Source organism: Neovison vison, chromosome 3 (genome assembly GCF_020171115.1).
Source record: "Neovison vison isolate M4711 chromosome 3, ASM_NN_V1, whole genome shotgun sequence".
Classification (NCBI taxonomy): Eukaryota; Metazoa; Chordata; class Mammalia; order Carnivora; family Mustelidae; genus Neogale; species Neogale vison.
Genome location: NC_058093.1, coordinates 221,672,611 through 221,690,067, shown reverse-complemented (window position 1 = coordinate 221,690,067; position 17,457 = coordinate 221,672,611). Strand labels below are relative to the sequence as shown.

General features: G+C 51.8%; 1 protein-coding gene across 1 annotated transcript in view; it reads right to left on the bottom strand.

The window, feature by feature from the left end:
• The window catches only part of TPST2 (tyrosylprotein sulfotransferase 2), a 47,555-nt gene extending 32,327 nt beyond the window's left edge, over positions 1 to 15,228 (bottom strand). Inside the window, exon 1 of the mRNA XM_044244026.1 lies at positions 15,162 to 15,228. The gene's annotated coding sequence lies outside the window, so the exon portion shown is untranslated. The remainder of the gene's footprint in view (positions 1 to 15,161) is intronic.
• Between the last annotated feature and the right edge of the window lie 2,229 nt (positions 15,229 to 17,457).

Genomic DNA, 17,457 nt, shown 5'->3' with positions numbered 1-17,457 from the left:
GCCGTTGCCCCTCCTGTTGTGTGCTCTTTCTCTCTCTCAAATAAACAAATAAATCTTAAAAAAAAAAAAAAGAAGAAAAAGAAATGCATCTAACTGTTCACCAAAGAATACCTACCGAAGAGGCCCAGCCCCCAACTAGAAACTAGCCAAATGCCCATTAACAAGAGAATAAATATGTAAACACTAATAAGTTATATATACGGAACAGCCAGGCAAAAGAACAAGCCAGAACTTCACAGAACGATCTGGATGAATCTCACAAATTTATGCTGAGCCAAAAAAAATACAAAAGAGAGCATCTGCGTTTTTATGTACCTAAGGTACTTTATATGTCTCTAAAGTACAAAGACAGGCAAAATAAACTTCTAATAGAGATGTAAAGATCATGGCTACCCTCTGGGGAGGCCTTACTGGAGCGGGTACCAGGCATCTTGTTGGAGCCGGTACAAGGCATGTGCCTTTTTTCTTGATCTGGTACCTTCACGCCTTTTGAAAATTCATCGAGCTGTCCTCTTAGGAGGTATGCACCTTTCTGCACATATGACAGACTTCAACAAAAATAGTCTTCCAGAGCCACACTTGGTCCAACGCTGAGGAATAGTGGTGCCGGCTGGGGGCCCTCCCACGCATGTACCTTCCCATCAGCTACAGAGAAACACACAAGCCTCCATTCATTCCCTTCATCAACACCGGCCAGCAGGCGCTCTCCCAGGCCCAGGCTTGGTGCCGGGCGCTGGGAACAGAAAGGTCAACAAAGCGCAGGCCTCCAGTTGCGCCACCCAGAGCTCAGTTCCTGGCACACACCTCTGCCCCCAAAGGACTCGCAATAAAGGAGTAGCCAGGCTGGGCTGGTTTTCATGAGAGGCCAAGGAGGTGATGTCTGCTTGTCTTCCTCTCTCTCTGCGACCCACCCCAGGAGAATGGTTTCGGGCTTTTTCCTTCCTGACACGGGACCAAAACTGATGATGCTGGCACAGGTAGCAGGAGCTTCCTACTGGATTAACACCTCCAGCCCAAAACTCCCTCTACAACATCAGACTTCGGCAGGCAACAACCATCTCGTCACCTCCAACTGGGCGCTGAGCTGGCAGCTCAAACTCAGCGTATCCAAAGCTGATCTCCTGGCCACCCCCCCGCCACCAAACACATTCTACCCCTACTTGGTGGCAGTATACTCTGCTCAGGCCAAAAGGCTTGAAGGCAGCCAGACTCTCCCTTCTCTTTCCCTCCCCAAACCCAACCAGCAGCAAATCCCGCCAACTCCACCTTCAAGGTGCAGCTATGCAACCATTTTTTGGCTCTGTCACCAAAGGCACAGGTAACAAAAGAAAAAAGAAACAGACAAACGAATGTCATGAAAATGAAAACATTTTGTGCCTCAAAAGGCACTATCCACACAGTAAAAAGACCATCCACAAAAACAGGAGAAAATATTTGCGAAGCCCGTATCTCACGAGGGATTAATTAATAACCAGAATATATAAGGAACTTCTAAAACTTAACAACAAACCCCAAACCACCTGATTAAAAATGGGCAAAGGACTTTAACGGACATTCCTCCAAAGAGGATCTACAAATGGCTGACAAGCACATGGAAAGATGGCTCAGTATCACTGACCATCAGGGAAATGCAAATCAAAAGTGCAAAGAGGGGACGCCTGGGTGGCTCAGTTGGTTAAGCAGCTGCCCTCGGCTCAGGTCATGATCCCAGCGTCCTGGGATCGAGTCCCACATGGGGCTCCTTGCTCGGCAGGGAGCCTGCTTCTCCCTCTGCCTCTGCCAGCCATTCTGTCTGCCTGTGCTCCCTCTCCCACCCCCCTCTGATAAATAAATAAAATCTTTAAAAAAAAGAAAAGTGCAAAGAGAAGGCATCTTACAGGAACGGTGTGAATATCTCCCCCTCCCACCTAGTCTCCCAGCCTCCACCCTGCAACTCTCCAACAGTACACAGGCTCCCCACTATCCTTAAGATACAATTTTTTTTTTTTTTTTTTTTTTTAGGAGAGGGAGAGAAAGAAGGTAGGGAGGGGCAAAGGGAGAGGGGGAGAGAGAGAATCTTAAGCAGGCACCATGCCCAGCACAGAGCCAGAGGCAAGACTAGATCTCACGACCCAGAGATCATGACCAGAACCAAAATTATGAGTGGGACTCTTAACATTTGAGCCACCCAGGCACTTCAGAATGCGTTTCTCCACATGGGCTTGTGGGTCTTGTGATCACCCTCCTGTGCTCCAGACAAATGGAACATCTATCAACCCAATGGATGCCACACACCCCTGATTTTCCTAACCATTTTCTCTGTCTACCTCAGACTCTAGGTGTGGACATGTGCCCTAGGCCTGGAAAATTGCCATGTTCTGTTCCCAGGCCACAGTGTTAGCTTAGGGGGATACATAATTCATTCTAGGTCAATGAAGTCAGCTAGAGACTTCTGCAGGAACTTCTGGGGAGGCTAAGCAGGTAGGGTGTGGGGTTGAAGGTATAGGCACATGTGGAGCCTAAGAAGCCAATCTAAGAAGATGAAACCAAAAGATGGAGCTGTGGCTCCCTGATATTAGTTGAGCTCCTGGATCCAGCCATGCCTGAAGCCATCCCTACCCCTCAACTTTTTAGCTATGAGCCAATAAACGTACTACTTAGCTTAATTCCATGGGAGCTGGGTTTCTTTGTCAATCAAGAGTCCTATTTAACATGGACCTATATACCCTCTCCTCTATCTTGGCTTGTTATCACCTCAGCTCAAGCACCACCTTGTCCAGGAAACCTTCCATGAACACCCAGATTAGATTAAACACCTCTTATGTCTCACATTCCCCTCTACCTACCCTTAATCATTCTCTGTAGGAACTGCTATTTGCCCCTTCGTCTCCCACACCTGACTCACTTGACTGTGGAGAGCTTATGGGCTGAGGGAATCTGCCTTGCTTTCGCAATTTTTCTGTTTTGTATTCCCACCCTTAACACAGAGCCTGGCACACCCCCAGGCATTCAAATTTTATTTTTCCAGCTCACTTTGCTGATTGTTAAGTGTCCTCAGGTATCAGGGAGTGGTGAAAGAATGGGTTTTTCAGGAAGATGGACCTGAGTCTGAATTTTTCCCTATTAGCTTTGGTAATAGCTTAGGTAAGTAGGTTAGCTTCTCTAAACCTCATTTTCTTATCTGTAAAAGGCAAACAGCAACTAAGTACACTTAAAGGCCTCAATACCATAATGGAGCAGAGTAAATGCTCAATGAATGACGGTGCCTGCCTCCACTTTTCCCTCCAGGGTAGAAATCCTCCCTCTCCCTTTTATTTCTGCCCCCCCCCCACTAGTATGAATATCTATCAAACTGCCTGCCAAGCATACATTCTCTCATCTTCTGGGATCAGTCCTTGTGACCAGGATGGGGCTGATCCCATGCCCAGAACCAGTGACGGAGGGCTGGTTAATACGAGGGTACAGACATTCATGCATAGGCACAAGACCCCAGGTGGGTGAAGAGGAGTCAATCCGAGGATTTGCAAGAATTACTAGAGAAATGGCTCTCTTGCAGCCAAGACTGCTACTGTTAGGAGGATGTATGCCCAGAGGTATTACTGGGGAGAGCATGCCTGAGAATGAAGCCACCAACGAAGAAAGCCCATCTGAGACATATCCTGATACGCTGGAGTACCTGGATCCAGCTATACCTGAAGGCGGTATGATTCCAGACTTTCCATTTATCTGACCCCCAAAATACAGATACACAGTAGGCTCTTTGACCTCTGCCTACTTACCACTCCATAGTCTTCTCCCGGGCCCCAGATTGCTTTTTCCTTTCCAAATGTTTCAGTAAGACTAAATAAAACTGATCTCCAAAGCTTTACACGATGATGGCTGAACCCAGCTAAGCACTCGTACTCCTGCCTCAAAGGCATGGAAATGAGTTTTCTACATGGGAAGCCAACTCTTACAAAAAGGTCAGGCTGTTCCCATGTATTTTTTTTGGCTTACAAAAGAGCCAGGTTGTTCCATATATTCTGCTCACAAGGTCTTTGGCTAATTTCCCCCTTCCCCTACTCCCGGTTGCAGCTTAGGGCAGGGCTTTTTTGATTGCATTACCTTCCACTTCTTTGTTGTGGTGGTTTTGCAATGGCCAATGGCCAAACAGTGGAAAGGCCTGACCAGGAACAAAGCGAGCAATAACCATTTGCGGGAGGTAATGTCCCCAGATAAGAAGGCCTACACCTTTTTTTATGGTTCATCCAAGGAGGGGGAGGGGCTCAGGCACACAATTAGTACGCTTGGTTCTGGGGCTGTACCTACCTGGGCATCTAGTTTACTGACACTTCAACCTGCCCCTGTCTCCGTCTCAGACAAACCCAGCCCCGGACCGGAAGAGGTTCCTCCCTCACCTACTCACCAAGCAGGGAGAGGAGACACAGTTTCAAACTCAAGAGCTGTTCAAGAACACTTAACATATCACAACCCATGAGGAAGAAGGAGCAGCTCGTCAGTGTTCACTATCTTCTCGGGGAGAGCTGGAGGGGGGACTCCAGATTCAGAGTGAAGGAGTGAACAGTCTTTCCCTACAGGAAAATGGTTTGGGTCCCAAGGACGCCAGGGACCTTGCTGGAGAGTACTTTCTATCTGCAGACTTGCCTGGACATCAGTAGGAAGAGGGTCAGCTCGGGAGACAGTGCCTGAACTTCTCTGAGCCTGTTTCCTCATCTGTGAAATAGGAGAACAACATAATCCCTATCGCTGTGAATTACCGAGCATCTCTATGCCTCCGGCCCCAGAAAACCTTATTATCAATCATCTTCCCGGTAACCCAACAGATGGTCACGACTGTGATCTCCATTTTACAGGTGAGGAAGATGGGGCCCAGAGAGGGGAAGTGACTGGCCCAAGGTCTCACAGCTTGGGCACCAGCCAGCTGGCATTCTGACTCCCATGTGTCTGACTCAGAAGGCCCCATTTTCCCACTGTATCAGGGCTTCTCCCGATGCCTGCCTTGCGTCCCTGTGAGTTTTCAGGGATACCACACGCAAAAAGGTAAACATGCGCCTGTTTGCCCAGGACCCAGGAAGTCTTAGGGATTCAGGGATCTGGGAACTGAGTGCCTGGAGGAAGGTGCAGCTGGAGTCCTCACTTTCATCTGGGCTCTCTGTCCCCCGTGCGAGGTGGAGAAGGTCCCTAAAGATCACAGCTTGTCAAAGTGACTGTAAGTGAGTGAAGGAGCACACACCTGGGCATCTGTGCCCTCCAGAACCTGGGCTTCCACCCACATGTCTGGCTGTGCTCATCACTTCCAGCCCCATTAGGAATCTGCCACACACTGGCAGCCCCAAGAAGTCAGATCTGGAGAAGGCTGTGGATCAGCCCAGGAAAGGGACACTCTAGTAACTGGATAACAGGCAGAATGAAAGGAGAGAGCCAGATCAGGGGAATAAGTAAGTCATGTGACCAAGGAGGTCGGAGGAAGGGGCTGTGGATTCTGGCTGAGGCAGGATGGGAAGCAGAGGGGTGGGGGGGGGGGTGGCCCGGCAGGAATCTGAGAAGGACACCCAGCCCGGAACATGAGCAGAGGATGGGCAAGGGTGAGGGAGGAGCTTGAGCACAGAGGCCCAGAGGCATCCAAGCGCACTGGGAATCAAGAGTGGCAAAGGATTCACTATGAGCACAACAGTGTCAAGGCTGCGGTGGGGTTATAAAAATAACCATAGCAAGAACAGTAATAACAGCAAAGGCGCAGGTACTGCTAACTTCCTGCCCAGACACCGCTCCAGGTGGGACGGGGGTGGGGGGGGCGGTTAGGAGCACAATTTGCACGTGTACTAGTGTACTAGTCCAATCGATCCTCACGACTGATCTGTCAGAACGGTGCAGCCATTACCCCATTTCATAGACAAGGAAACTGAGGCACAGAGCCGTTCAAGTCCTGGTCTGAGAGCTCAAAGGTGGCATGTGGGCGAGCAGGGTTTTGCTCCTACACTGTCTGGTTTTTAGAGTATGCTTAACCTCTACCACAGTGGTTCCCAAAGTGGGTTCCCAGAGCAGCACTGGCAGCTCCCCTTCCAGATCTGCTGAATAAGCGGTGGTGGGGCGGGGGGTGTAGATTCTGGGTATGGGGTACAGCACTGCTTTTTACCTGTTCAAGAGGGGAGGGAGGCAGGAGAGGAGGGTGGCAGCCAGATCTTGGGGCCTCGAGTGCCATGAGAAGGGGCTCCCCCAACTCCTTTGTAGGCAATAGGATGCTAGTGAAGGCTTTTGAGGGCGGGAGCCACCTCTTCTCCTTTTGGGTTTTCCCAGCTAAGGCACAGAAGACCTTGTGATATAATGGTATCCTCGTGACCCAAGATAGAACAGGCAACATCTAACCACAACACTGAGGCTCCTAAGGCCAAGGCAGCCAATGCCCTTGCCTGAGAGCAAGTGATCTCTGACCCCACCGACCTGATCCCCTATGCTAGTCTCAGGATCCTTGTGCTTCATTCCCTGGAGGATAAGTAGAGACCCCCACCAAGGATCTCAGGGGAGGAACCTGCCCAGACTCCCGCAGCAGGCGGGTTATAAGGAGCCAGCCTCAAAGCCTAGTGACCCACCTAGGAGTGGGTGTTCACAGGACACCCACAGAGGGCCACCGGAGTACCTACCAGCTAAAGGCTCTCCCACACGGCATCCACCTTGGGGAACCCAGACCTGCTCTGTAACTCCAAATCCATTTTCATGACCCAAGCAAATCACCTCCCCTCGCTGAGCCTCTGTCTCTGAGGCCTCTGTGAAAGGAAGAGGCTGGACTCATTTTCTACTATTGCTAGGATCCCCCAAATTTGCCAACAAATGTGCACTGCTGACCTACTGTGTGCCCCAGTAGAGCCGGGAACATAGCATGGGGACTGCCCCCTGGAGCAGGGCCAGGGCCAGGGCCCAGGGCCACTGAGAAAGAAGGAAAGGTGAAGGCAATGACCCACCCTGGCCATCCACCTGCTGTGTGTGGACTCAGGGGGGGTCAGTCCCCAGAGGTAGGGTGATCAACCTCTCCACCTCAGGTGACAGACCCCTGCTGAGCCCCCAAACCAAGTTAAACCCAAAGCTGCACTCAGCCCCCTCACTGTCAACCCAGGCTTTCCTGTTCCACTGCCTCCCCCACAGCCCGGGGTCTTGCCCTCTGGGGGCCCCCATCCCTGTACTAAGGGCCCTAGGGGCGGGACTGTTGTAGGGGGGGCGGCCTCCAGACTTCTCTGGGCCTCCGCCTCCCTGCCCAGCATCTGCACACCACCTACTCCCACGCTCCCCAAGGCCAGGTGATCACGGAGTCCTCGCCATCTGTGTAGGTTCGGTTCCGAAGGTTCTGGGGGCAGGATGTCACTCACAGCCAAAGGAAGTGGGACAGAGAGTTTCTAATGAGATAAAGGAAGAGCGGGGGTGGGGGAGTGGGGAGGTGGGAGGGTGGAGGGGAAGTAGTGCCAGTGGGGGAGGGAGAAGACAAACAGATGGAGAGAGCCAGGCAGAGATAGAGAGAGACAGTGATGGAGGAGACAAGAGTCGGAGAGACCTGAGCAGAGGGAGATAGGGATGGGAAGGAGACGGGGAAAGACAAAAATAGAGACCCAACCAGACGCAGGGAGCAGGAACGAGACGGGGAGCAGCAACAGCCTGGAACCGGAACCGCAGCCCATGTCCTTCCCCACCCCGAAGCCAAGGCTCCTGGGGCTTGAGGGAGGAACAGAACCTTAAGAGGAAGGTCACTTGCCAGCCTGGCCCCTGTGAGCCCCACCCCCAGTCACAGGGCTGCCCAGATTCCCACCTCCTGAGGGCCACCTTCCCCATTACTCTCACCTGTTTTGTACTTTTGCTCAATGGCTTCAATATTACTAGAACATTTTCAAAGGAAACTAGAACCCACCAGCTTAAATGAAAAACATGCCCTAATTAAAAAGAAACTGCAAAAATAAACGCAAAGGAAGTGATCTTTCAGCCTCCTAGCTGGGGGCAGCCACCCAGGGAGCCCAGGAGGAGGTGGGGATGGGGGGAGGAGGAACCTAGCACGGGTGTGCTCCGCCTTAAACAGCAGGAGCTCAAGAGAAGTGCTAGGTTAGCACCCAGCGGTGACTCTCCTGGGAGTCAACAAAGGCTAAAGGGAGACCTGAAGAGGAAAACTCTCATTCTCTAGGGGAAACCCAGGTCCTCCAGGGTGGCACTGTGTTGCGACTCAACTCCTGCTGACCTCCAATATTAATATCCCACTCCACCCCCATGGGCACATCAAGCTTCCGGAAGTCTAAGCCATGAATTCTAGCAGAACTGCCAGGCCACAGGGTCACACAGTTCCCAACTTTTGCACCAGCGGTTCCCTCCCCCTGGAACACCTTTCCTGCCCTCTCTACCCAGATAACTCCTACTGGCACAATGTGTACTCCCCTCCGCCCACCTCCAGGAAGCCTTCCCTGACTGTCTCACATCCCTGTACCAGTATCCCCCAAAGCACTTAGCACCTGTACGACCTCTCTGGCCTGCTGTCTTCTCCACAGAAATGCACAGGGTCAGACATTCCTCACATCCTCGCAGGACCCGGCATAGCCCCCTTTGTTGACTAAATGCAAGAACAGACTGAAAAAAGAAGGGAAGGCCCCCTGATGCCCATGGAACAGTCGAAATCAAAACAAAACCTTCTCTGAGCTGTGTGGGAAAGTTTCAGGCAGAAGCCCCAAGAGCCAAGTATCCAGCACGCGTTCAAATATTACTATTTTACTACCACCTTACAAAATATTATAACTTAAAGGGACCCAAGAGATAATCAGATCAGGGGCTGGTAGACTTTCTGTAAAGGGCCCAGCAATAAATATGATCAATTTTGTTGGACCTCACAGTCTCTGGCAGAACCATGAAACTCTGCCCTGTAGTACAGAAGCAGCCCCAGACAGAATGGAAATAAATGAGTGTGGTTGTATTCCAACAAAACTTTATTCACAAAAACAAGCCGTGGGTCAGACTCAGCCCCAGGCGCTGTAGTTTGTCAACTTTCCAAGCAGGCACCTAGGTGAGAGGTGTGGTTGACTTTTTTCTTGTCTGATGCCTCCACTGGAGAGTAAACTCCAGGACAAATGGGACCTGCACCCCAGCATCTAGTCAAGAAACTTCTACACATTCCTGTTCTACAAGTAGTTCAGAGACCCAGGCCCATTACCAGGTGTTAGGGCCGCAGATGCCTGTGCAGTGACAGGATGGATGGGTGACTCCTGCGGGTGGCCTCTAGAGCTGGGGCAGATCTGAGTTAAAATTTCTACTGCTGTCACATCAAGCCTGTGTGACCTCAGGGCAAGTGACTCAATGGTCTCTGAGCCTCAGTTTCCAGAAAATGGAGTGGTCAGTCACAAATGGCCCCCTGACCCCTTGCAAGGACAGAGAAAGTATGGGATGGTGTTCCTAGAGCCATGCAGCTAGTGTAGATACACTGGGACACAGACACACACTCACCACGGCACAGGGACTTCTGCAGGCCCCGAGTATCTCACTGTGGGTTATGTGGAGACATGAACCAGGTAAAGTGGGGCCCTGGGGCCCAGAGACAGGGGCTTCCCACCCAGGGAACATGGAATGGGGACAAGCTCCCAATTTGTCAAAAGCCTCAAGGCTTCTAGGGGCAGACTAGATATCAGGAGGCCTCAGACAACCTCCAATGTCCTAGAAAAGCAGAGCTGGAAGGACTCTTGACAAGAGTGGAAACCAGGGGTTAAAAATCTTTGTTTTTAAAGCAATGAACTATGTGTTCACGTGACACCCACCCAGGCAGGCCCATGGTGTTCTCAGAGACCTAAAAACCTGTACTGGACCAGAGGGCCCTTGGGGCCAGACTGGTCATGCATGCAATGGTGGGGAATGGTGTGGTGGGGATCACAATGATCAGGAGAGCCCAGGACATTTAAGGGGGAGCTTCAGGCCACTCCAGTTTGGCCCAGGCTCCTGAGTTCCCAAAAGAAGTGGGAAATTGGATGATTCTCTAAAAATAATCGAATGTTGGCTCAATTTAAAATAAAATACCATGGGAGCTAAAAAGAACCGCCTTGTGGGTAAAAGGCATCAGCTGGCAGCTTGTTACAGTCCAACCTACCCATTTCATAGGTGGGGAAACTGAGTCTCAGAGAGAGAAAGCACCTCACCAATGTCACACAGGAAGCCCAGCGGGGACTCAGCCACCAACCAGCCCATAGCAGGCCCCAACTGCTCAGAAGAGTTGGGGGGAATAGGAGGGAGTGGAGGGATCAGGGTTGGGGGGTAGGAATCTGGACTTCACAAGCCAGAACCCTGCTTGTTCTGTCATCCAGGATGGAGTGTAGACGAATGGGCAGGGAAAGGGATAAACATGCATTAATAATACATAACAATTTGCAACAGTATATGACAATACAGTTAATAATAACCGACACCTTCTAAGTATTTTCTATGTGTTGGGCATTAAGACAGGGTATCCAGGGGGAGTAAGATGGTAATTAGGAGTGCAGGCTCTGGATTCAAATCCTGTCTCTCCCACTTCCTAGCAAGATGCCCTGTGCAAGTGACTTCGTCTCTTGGTGTCTCAGCTTGTCCTATTCCTATGGGCACTGGGAGGATCAAATGAGTTCATGTACACAGAGCGCCAAGAACACTGACTCAGTCTGGTGAGCTCCAGGAGTATCAGCTGTAATTATGGCCTTCTAACAGATGGGGAAGCTGAGGCTCCCCAAGGGACATGCGTCACTCAAGGCTCCAGCAGCCTACCTGACCCTGAGCTGTCGTCACATTCTGCCTTGCAACAAGGTAAGCACTTGAGCCCCGTCCGCTCTCGTCCAATCCAGGAGGCTGGTCGTATCTGCACCTCTGTTCTATAGATGGGAAAACTGATGCAGCAGGAAGGCAGCCAGGGAACACAAATGCACACTGAGCGGAACAACCGGATTCTGATGGAGACGCAAGCCCTTGAGCGTGCACGCTGCCACCAGCCCTGCTTTCTGGCCACAGCAGCCCGGTCAAAAGTCTGGTGGATGCACGAATGCACTTGGCAGACAGACTGGCTGCCCTGTGCTTGCCTCCCACCATCTGCGCACACGGGATGACATGAAGCTCCTCCCCAGGGCAGGTGGGCACTGCCCTCGGCCGCCCTTCCCTGCCATTTCTGGGGCTCGGCTCACCTCACAGGCTGTTCTCAATGAATTACTCCCATGAATCCTCCTCATGCCACAACTCAGGGTGGGAGACCAGAGAAGGGCTGTGGGAGGGCGCAGGCATCTCAGAACCTTCTCCAGAGTGGCCCCAGACAAGATGAATGCATAGCTGCGGAGCACAGAGAAGGGGCCTTGCAGATGGCAGGAACAGGTGGCTGGGGGTAAGGGGCAGTGGGCGGGGGGGGGGCAGCTGCTGTTACCCAGACAAGTTTCTGCAGGGCCACAGGGCCATGCCCGGGCTCTCAAATTGCTACCATCAGCCACTGCTGACCCACCTCTCTTACTATGAATCCTTTCACAAAGCCACGTCGATAACACAGTTTGACAGCCTTACCAATCCCAAGGTGGCACTAGATCCAAGTTCTGACTCAGTCCACACCCATTTCCCCAGCAGGATACACTGAGGCCCAGAGACTCTTGCCTAGTCTCCTGAACCCTTATTCCATTTCGCCAGGCTACCCAGGAATGCTTGGTTTTACAAGGACAAGGAAGGGAAAGTATGCACAAATGAATAAAGGCAGGAGGGGCTGGCAACAGGTGTCAGAGGCCCATCTCAATGACCATCCCAAACAGCAGCTGTCCAGGTAGGATGAGGCTGCTCGACAGGAACCCAGAATGCACAGAGGGATGCAGGGTTCAGTTCCAGAACCAACACACGACAGGCTTAAGAGGAATGGGTGACCTTCAAGAAACTTGGTTCTTCAGTGAAAATGCCGTGCTCTGACCTGGGCTCTCCCCCAGGCAGCTTCACTCTCACAGAAGGCAAAGAGCATGACAGAAGAGGTGTGGTCCTAGGCATGGGGGCCAAGAGAAGGAAGGGGATGTCTGCATGTCATCCCAAGGGGCACCAATGGACCTGTGTAACTCAGGACTGCAGGTGTCAGGTCTGAGGGCAGACGCAGCAGGGAGGTGGCATCTGTTGAAACAAGCAATGGGTCCCTGAGGCTGCTCAGATGGCCCACCCTACATGGCCACCAGGGGAGGCCACCTTCAGAATGAGCAAAGGTGGCAGGCCCCGGGCAGGACCAGACTCCCTTTTCGCTGCTGAGGGACTGGCCTCTGCAGCTGGCCTCAGGTGGGAAGGTCTGGGCAGTTCCCACTCTCTTCCCTCCTCCCATGCACAGGTTCCTAACAGGCTCCACCAGGTCCTGGGGCAGGCACTGCAAGTCCCTCGGCCCCTCAGTGCCCCCCCACCCATCTGCACAGAGCCCAGGAGAATGCCCTCAGCAAGTTTGTCCCTGGTGGTCCCAGAGATGCTCCCGCTGACCCGCAGGACACTCCTTATTCTGCTAATGAGGCATTTAACTCGATGCGTATTGGAAAATAATTTATAACGAGCACATCAAAGCCAGTAATTTCAAAGACTATAACTGCTTTGCAGACTACATTTATTTAAGATGATCGGTACCCTCCTCCACCGCTGGTGAGATTATAAAATGGGGCAGCTGCTCTGGGAACCTGGCACTTCTTCAAAAGGTTAAACACAGAATTACCATCCAATCCAGCAATTCCACTCTCAGGGATATACTAGGGAGAACTGAAAACACAGGGGCACACACAGACTGGTACACGGATGTTCACAGCGGCAATGTTCACAACAGCCGAAAGGTAGAAATAACCCAAATGTCCACCAGCTGAGAATTGCATACCCATGCAATGGAGCATTAATTAACCATTAAAAGGTAAGGAAGCACAACTAATGAAACAAATAGAACACTGTATGTTAACTAAACTGGAATTAAAATTAAGAAAAAAGGGGCACCTGGGTGGCTCAGTGGGTTAAAGCCTCTGCCTTCGGCTCCAGTCATGACCCCAGTGTCCTGGGATTGAGCCCCACATCAGGCTCTCTGCTTGGCAGGGAGCCTGCTTCCTCCTCTTTCTCTGCCTGCCTCTCCACCTAGTTGTGATCTCTGTCTGTCAAAACAAATTAAAAAAAAATTAAAATTAAGAAAAAAAAACTTAAAAAATAAAAGGTAATGAAATACCAAGGGGGCCTGGGTAGCTCAGTCAGTTCGGTGTCTGACTCTTGGTTTCAGCTCAGGTCAAGATCTCTGGGTCATGAGATCAAGCCCTCATCTGGCTCCACGTTCAGCAGGGAGTCTGCTTCCCCTCCCCCTGGCCCTGCCCCCACTCATGTTCTCTCTCTCTATCTCAAATAAATAAATAAATAAATAAATTTTTTTTTAAGTTAAAAAAAAAAGTAAGAACTGCTACACACAGCCACATGGATGGACCTCAGAATCCTCCTAAGTGAAAGCCACCAGTCACCAAAGGCCACATTGTGCACGACTCCATTTACAAGAAACGTCCAGCACAGGCAAATTCATAGAGGCAGAAAATACATTAGTGGTTGCCAGGGGCTGGGAAAAGAGGGATTGAGGAGTGATTGTGGATGGGTCCAGGGTTTCTTTTTGGGTGATGAAAATGTTCTAGAATTAGGTAGCCGTGGTGGTTACACAACTCTGAATATCCTAAAAAAACAAAACAAAACAAAAAAAAAACTACTGAATTGAATGCTTTAGAAGGGTGAATTGTAGGATATATGAATTCTGTCTGTAAAGCTGCTATGAAGAGATTTCATGAGGTTTTAAAAAATAAGGCGATACAGACACATTCACTGAGTACATAATAGAACAATAGGGATTGAGTACAGTAAATGGGTTCATGAATGACTCAAACCCAATTCCACAGTCATGGAAACTGAGGCTGGATGAGGAGGAATGACTCCCACAGACTACATCACTACTAAACCAGAGTGAGTCACCCTGAGATTTGCCAAACTCCAGAAGCCTGGCCTAACCATCAGGCCACCCAGCTGAATGAAAGGAAAAGACATGGGGTACAGAGAGAGACATCTGCAGCCCAGGATGGCAGGTTGATGAGTGAGGGAAAGGGCCAATCACCTCTGTGGGTTCCAAAACAGGAAGTATCCGACAATGCCCTATAGAGTGCCAGAGAAGGCTTCCAGGATGGGGCGCTGCCTGAGGCTTCTGAAGGATGAGTAGGAGTTTGCCAGTTCCCCTCCCCAACAACCATACATGACACATGAGGTCAGGAGGTCTGAAGGTGGGTTTCATCTCTGCCACATCCTACCTGTGGAACCTACTAGGGCTGTGGGCACATGACCTTTCTGAGCCTCAGTTTCCCTCTCTATAAAAGGGGAAGAGGACAAATGATAGGCACAGTGCCTTATAACCACTGCACTCCATTGGATGGTTCCCACCCTTCCTCCCGAGGGGACGGGCATTTGAGTGGGAAAGTCAGACCTGACCTCTGCCCCACATAATAACGAGTCTGCCAAGTCCAGCAAAGCAAGCCTGGGTGATCAAGCCCCCCTTCCCTCGCTGCCACTCCCAGTCTCAGCTTTATCAAGCACCTCCCGTGCAGCCCACACTAAGAGGGGGAGTTTGCCGGACCTGGGTTTTCTGGAGGAATTTCGCCTCCTCCTCCCCAGCGACCCTAAGTTCACCAGGGCTCCCCCTACCCCACGCTCTCGGCGGCCCCCTCCCTAGCCAGAGATTCCGCCCCCCAATGCCTCCACTCTGGACACGCCTCGCAACTGCACGGCGTTGCAAGTTAACTTCCACGCGCCCCCCGCGCGTCCCGGAGCCCTCCCGGGGGTCCCAGCACGCCGCGGAGGGGCCGGGGACCCCGACGGCGGCGACACGCCGCCGCCCCCCCACTCCCGACACACACACAGGCGCTGAACGCCGCCCGGGCGCGGGGCCCGAGGCGAGAAGACCGGTCAGGGAGCCGGGGCTCTGCCGCACCCCGTGGACAGCGCTCGGGGCGCCCGGCGCCTGCGGATCCTCGAACCGGCCGCGCGCGCGCCACCTCCCGCCCAGCTCCCAGCTCCGGAGCCCCAGCAGCCGCTTCGGGCCCGGGAAGAAGCCGCTCGGGCTGAGGGTTCCCCGGCCCCCGAGCCCGACCTGCAGACGCCCCCCTGCCTACGGCCGCGGCCTGGGCCCCACGCGCCATCCCACAGCCACCTACCGTGCAGAGGCGCTAACAGGCGACCCAGCGCGCGGGGCTACTCCGGGGTGGCCAGCCGCCCCGGTAGGGGAGGGGGAGTCGCCCGCGCGCGGGGGCGGGGCCGCGGCGCCGTGACGTCTAGAGGGGGCGTGTCTGTAGCGCGGCCCCGCCCACGGCCCCGCCCCGCCCCCGCGGGCAGCCTCCGGACGGCGCGGAGGGGCGGGACGGCCCAGGAGGTGACCCCGCCCCGGAAGTCCTGTTTTGCGGGTTCATTTACCCCTAGGACTGGCGGCTCACTCCTCTTCCTGTAGGGACGGGTCTGTTTCAGAGAAGTTCTCTTCTGTGTGTAAGCAGCGAAGTGGAAGTTCGTCAAGAAGTGGTGTGAGAGACTAGACCCTGGACAGAACAGTGCTACTGTGTGTGTAACACAGGAAAAAAGAGGGAGGGGCTATCATACAGATTCATAGACATCGTGGGTTCTAAAGAAGGGGCTGATTTTGCCCTGCTCCCCTAGCCCCACCCCAAGGACATTTGACAATATCTGAAGACATTTTTGGTTGTCACAGCTGGGGTGCAGGAGCGTACTACTGGTGTCTAGTGGCTAGAGACCTGAGATACTGCTTAAACATCGTGCAGTAACACAGAGCAGTCCCTTCCCCACCGACCCAGCCCCCGGGGCTGAAATGTCAGTTGTACTGAGGGTGAGAAACCCAGTCATACATGGGTAAAATAAAACTAAAAACATACATACATGAGTAAAATAAAAACAAAAACAAAAAATCAGGCTTGGGGGCACCTGGGTGGCTCAGTGGGTTAAGCCTCTGCTTCCGCTCGGGTCACGATCCCGGGGTCATGGGATCTAGCCCCACATCGGGTTCTCTGCTCGGCGGTGAGCCTGCTTCCTCCTCTCTCTCTCTGTCTGCCTCTCTGCCTACTTGTGGTCTCTCTCTCTGTCAAATAAATAAATAAAATCTATTTAAAAAAAAACAACTACAGGCTTGTAAGTCTCAAGATATTTAACCTCTCTGTACCTCTCTTTCTTCATCGTAAAATGAGTATATAATAGATCTATATGTGTGTTACATGCATATGCGTTGAAGGAAGGGATGCAGGTTTACCTTTCATTGTGAAAAGTTTTGTGTGTGGTTTTTTTTAAATAAATCTTTAACAGTTACAGCCATAACAGCAAACACAGACACAAAGTGAGAAGCATTTATCTAAACATTTCATCTATATTTACATATTTAAACTATAAAGAGCCTGTGTGATAGGTATATTATCATCCCCATCTCACAGATAAGAAAACCAAGGCATACGGATATTAAGTAATTTGCCCCTGGCTAGCCATGCATTCACTCATAGCTCTTCATTAATTCATTCATGGGTCCAGTGAATAGTGCCTCCCATGTAGAAAGTGTTGGGACTGACAATACGAAATCCCCTGTCCCCATGAAACTGGCTGTTACTGAAAAACAAAAACAAAAACAAAAACACACATCATATAGTGTTTGTTGTGCATATATTAGAGGCTTTGTATGACTAACTGCATAGTAACTCTGCTGGGTTAGAATAACATTCTAGCTAGCATCTCCTGAGCGCCTTGTGTCAGGCACTGGGATTCTGCAGGTGACAGGAACACAAAGGCCCCTGCGTCCAAGGGGGGAACCAGACCCTTCTACAAGCATTCACGATAAAGTGGGCACCTCTAATTGGAGAAGAGGAAATGGGTGGATTTAACGTGAGCCAGGGAGGAAGGGCCAGGAGTGTTCACACTAAGTCCTGAAGCCTCAAAGAGTGTGCCAGTCACAGAGACCAGCAGGTACAAAGGCCCAGCAGGAAGCACCTTTCAGATGCAGACTTGTGAGAAGTACAGTGGGCAGGATGTGGGGAGAGGGGGACATCGGAGGTCAGAGGGGTCTGCAGGGGCTGGATGCTGCAGGTGACTGTGGGAAGGAGTTAGGACTTTGTCTTGTAGCAATGGAGAAACAAGGAAGGTATTCCGTTATGGTTAGTTTTGCTTTCCATACAGATCCACAGAGCAGGACAGCAGGGAAGCTGCTCTGGAGGCTCTTGAAGTACTCCAGGGGAGGTGGCCAACCCAGGGTGGGGCCAGAGGCATGGAGGGAGTGTTCAGGTTCCAGAAACATCTGGAAGACAGAGTTAGCAGATCTTGGTTTGGGGGCTAAGGAAAGGGACCGGATGATCAGGTTTCCAGGTTGGACCTTCTCCTATCAGCCCTCTGACTCAGCAAGTCTCAAGCTAGCTGTCCCCTCTTTGAGGAAGCCTACGTGCCCCCCAGGAGGTCCTGAGGTGGCCA